We start from the raw sequence: 4,690 nt of genomic DNA on the forward strand, positions 1-4,690 counted from the left end.
GGGCAGACAGAACTGTGTTACAGGGATATAGAATGAAACAGCACACATCTGCAATTATGTCTACGACTAAATGTCCAGAACAAATTTTAGGCTATAGTTTCATAAATAACATTTGGGGTAGACTAATATATATGGAATCCGATTTATTGATTTTTGGCAAGCCATGTTTGGGGTTTAGTTTTTCTGCAACTCCTACCGTCAATTTGCACACATTTGATGAAAAAGGTGATGATCATGTAATTTGCAGAATGTATAGAATAGTAGATAATAACAATTGGTAATGTGGACAGACAGCCCCAGAATCTGATATTCGCAATAATTTGAGATAATAATATCTCAAATATATGTGTGTGTGTGTGTGTGTGTGTGTGTGTGAGGGATAATAAATACAATGTATTGCATAAAACAGTTGAATGCATTCACGACAAGGCAGGAGTCAAGTTAATCAAGAGCAAACATCTTTATAACTGTCCTTATCAGCTGCATTTCTGAACCAATATTGATAGAAGCTTTCTTTTTTAAACTAAACCTGACTGTGAAGACAATTTTATTACATCTTCATTTGCTTTACAATGCCACAAATGTACAGGTGATACCATCTCATTCAGAAGTGTGTCTGATATTCATACCTCACATTTTAGCACATGAACGCAACATTTGCATATAAATATTTAATATTGGAAAACCTTTTCAGAAATATCTAGTACATTTTTTTTTCGTGGACTGGTGACCACATTAGCTTATTCTAAGCCTATGCTTCTCTGACAAGTAAATTCTGAATCCGAGGCATACTGTACTACGACATGCATATTACATGATCCCCAGGTTAGGGTCCTCAAAATGTGTCCTGGTATTATTTTCAAGCTCCATTTCACTTATTTGTAGGACACTGCAATTTTAGGAACTTTATCACAATATTAGGCAAATGCATTTCATACTACAGAGAATGACTATAACGCAGCACAATGAGTAGATCCCAGCGCACTGTCGGCATGGAAACCAAGGTGGTTGTCCAGTGTTGAGTCACTGTGATTTGGGCCACTGTGGTACATGTGAAGCTTGCCAGGAACACCCATGAGACCCTTCTGCTTTCCTATACTTGTTGCTGCATACACAGCTCGCACCACAAACATTTCCATCCATTGCACTGGACTGCACAGTACAAACTATGACCATACAGTTTTAAGATTAGGATTTCAATAAACGCAATAAATACTGACAGCAGGAAGGCTTGTGGACATGGATCAAGCACAACTTACCTGTGGGTATGTTGTAATTATTGCACATTCTACCTTAGAAGTATGATAGTATAATTTATATTTGTGTAGGTATTCAGAACATACTGTACTAAAACCAAATCATGTACTGCATTGGCATTAGGCTTCAATTACTAGAGCAGCACCACCACCACCTTGTGGTGAGAAAAGGGACTGGCTTATTAGTTTTTTTTTAACGATACTTTAGAATGGGTTGCCTGTGGATGTGGTTAAGGGCTAAGGAATCTAAATATTTTAAAACAATAAAAAGGGGACCAGTGAAAAGGTTGGTCATGGTAATTGATTTAATATGGTGTTTGTCTCTCTTTTAATCTTCCCAGGGAAGCCATCCTAGCAGCTAAAAGTAGAAGGAAAGTAAAAATCTAAGATTCTGATGCCGCATTCTTTCAGTTCGCACTCTTTTTTTTTTTTTTTTTTTTTTTAACAAACTCAAAACCATGAAACGCATTTTTGGTAGAACAAAGAACTTTGGTACATACGTACAAATGATCCACATAGCAAACAGCTATTTTTTCACAATTAAAAATTACAGAAAATAAATTCAGTTTGAACCCTTCTGAAACATGTAGCAGGTTGGCTTGCCTTTCATTTAGCTGAAGCATTGTGAAACACAAGTCTCTCTAATTCTTCCAAAACAAATGCACTGCACACAATTGATTAGAAAAAAAAAAAAAAATCAACCACAAATTTGATTGCATTAAACCAGCATGTGCTTTAAAATTACTTCAGGAAATCCTGAAAATTATAATAAAGTGCTTATAATGATATTATCTAAACACAAAACCTGTGCTTTCTGTATTATTTGTGTGTTTTGTCAGTGGTGTGAGTCCACAAAGGTTGGCGCTTCTCAATAAAGGACTTAATCCCCTCTTGTCGGTCTTCCAATGCCAAGTTGTTGACCATAGCCTGGAAGTCCATGCTGTAAGCTGCGTTGCATGCCTGGGCCATCTGTCTGTAAAACAGCTTTGCCAACACTACAGGCCTGCTTGTGTCACATAGCTTTTGCGCAATCCTCAAGGTCTCTTCTTCTAGCTTCTCCTCCGGTACCACCTTGCTAACCAGGTCATGGAGCAAGGCATTTTGGGCAGATATTGGTGCACCAGTAAAAAGCATTTCCAAAGCTACCTACAACTAGATATAAAATAATCAAATCAATAAAGTCTGATCATTTGAGTTGATTTTGTAAACGTGGTACCATACATTTGTATGAGACTACTGCTAAAGCCTTAAAAAAAAGGAAATAAAACACTACTCCCACATTTCTACATTATTTAATTGTACTTTGGGGTCCATCCAAATAAAACAGCTGCAGCAATTAATTCCTGATTTTTAAAAACAAATGAATACTGTAGGTGTCGCTAGGTGATTTTCAAACTTACCTTTCTCAGTACTGCTCTGCCAATTGCAACAGCAGGTGTTGAACAGAACAGTCCGATGCTTATTCCTGGGGGGCGGTGAACATGGATTTTTCATAAGCCACTGCAATATCACAGCTGGCAACAATTTGGCACCTGGTAGCCATGGCCATGCCATTTACCTTGGCAATAACTGGCACAGGTATATCAGGTCATGACCTGTGTGCAGAAATTAGAACTAGAATTAGGTGGAGTAACAGATGGTCATTCCAAATGACTTATTTAAACTGTAAATCTGACCTATGTTACTGAAGCAACGATGACTGACTGCAGATATGACTATAAAAAGACAATCATTAGTAAGATTGGCAATAATAAAAATAGATTATACAGATGAACAGGCCCAGAGAATTTGAGAATGGAATAACTACCGTGAAAACAATGAGTCCCATGCTACCTACTGTGTAAAATATACCTCAATAAGTACAGTTAACAAATCACATTTAAATAGCCCAGTGGACCAAAAAAAAAAAAAAAAACTATTTTACAACTGCCTTCCACTGTAGCTGTAAGGAGGTGTGTATTAAGATTATTTGATAAACTACTTTAATAAATCACAAATGGTTTAATTTCCTTGTGATTCTTTGGACCCCCCCCCCTCACCAACAATATAAATCCTGCATTTGTAGGTAAAACACTGCCCTGACAGGTATGAGAATAGTACTAGTAGTAACTATAAAATTAAAACAGTAGTTTGCCTAGAGTGGTAGTTTAGAGTTCAACTATCAATACAATAATAGTCACTAGCAACATCGAACTTCTTAAATGAACAATGATTTACATTGAACAGTAGTAAGAAAATAATACCTTGATGTGATGCTCCCACCCTTGTGTGAAGGTAAGCTCCTTCACATCATGACCAGAAGAAGAAACAGGCCCTTCAGCTGCAAAAGAACATATCAGTTTGCAATCAGCTGTGAACACCAGCGTTAGAAAACTCTGACTGTAACTGTATACAAAATAAATCATGTTACATTGAACAAGTCATTAATATCAGCCTGCTGGCAAATGCAAAACTTTTTTTGAAAATTTAACATCTTTGTAATTAGTATCCGATAGACCATTAAAAAAACAAAACAAAACAAACAAAAAAAAACCCCACAAAACCACCATACATGCCCAGTATTTGTCTGGGGCACAACTAAGCTGTGGCAATCATGCATCTTTGGCTTAGCTGGAGGCGTGTCCTTTCTACTGGGTCTTTTACAATAGAAGAGCTGAGCACAAACCATCCACTGAGATGGACTCGAGTACTCGAGGCCACTCTAAAGTATCACTTTTTTACTGCCCTCTTTATGAAATGCAATACATTCCGAGTAGCCAGTACTGTGCAATATGCTTACCAGTAGCATACTATACCTGAAATAATGATAACTCTGAGGTCCTCTCTATCTCGTGCAGAACGTCAGTCTGGAGGGGGCTCAGCATGGCAAGCGACAAAACATTTCTTCTCTTGGGGTTATTTAGAATTATATTTCTCCAAAAAAACAAAATACAAGCATGTGTTCCTACTGCTTAAGCAGTGGGGAACATATGCCTTACGTTGGACAAAAAAAGGTGAAAGTAACAGAAATCATATGTGATCTTGTAAAACCCTCAAAGATTACCAGTTGATTGATACATGTGGAAATAAAGCAGAATGATCCGATTATAAAAAGGGAATACTGTTGGGGACTATGGACCAATTTTTCAGCACTTGGTCCCACCATCTGTAGATTAAATCATAACATAACATAGAACATAACAAAGTTTACAAACGAGAGGAGGCCATTTGGCCCATCTTGCTCGTTTGGTTGTTAGTAGCTTATTGATCCCAGAATCTCATCAAGCTGCTTCTTGAAGGATCCAAGGGTGTCAGCTTCAATCACATTACTGGGGAGTTGATTCCAGACCCTCACGATTCTCTGTGTAAAAAAGTGCCTCCTATTTTCTGTTCTGAATGTCCTTTTAAGCCCGGAATAATTCTGGTCGCTCTTCTTTGCACTCTTTCTAGAGCAG

The 4,690-nt window shown here is 37.5% G+C and overlaps 1 long non-coding RNA gene across 1 annotated transcript; it reads right to left on the bottom strand.

Annotated features, from left to right (window-relative positions):
• Positions 1-366: 366 nt before the first annotated feature.
• Positions 367-4,488, bottom strand: LOC121320259. The gene is made up of 4 exons (XR_005950801.1): positions 4,052-4,488; positions 3,500-3,576; positions 2,657-2,851; positions 367-2,408 (listed from the first exon to the last, which is right to left on the bottom strand). It is a non-coding gene; the product is annotated as an uncharacterized LOC121320259 (long non-coding RNA).
• Between the last annotated feature and the right edge of the window lie 202 nt (positions 4,489-4,690).

The sequence above is a fragment of the Polyodon spathula genome, chromosome 8, assembly GCF_017654505.1.
Source record: "Polyodon spathula isolate WHYD16114869_AA chromosome 8, ASM1765450v1, whole genome shotgun sequence".
Classification (NCBI taxonomy): Eukaryota; Metazoa; Chordata; class Actinopteri; order Acipenseriformes; family Polyodontidae; genus Polyodon; species Polyodon spathula.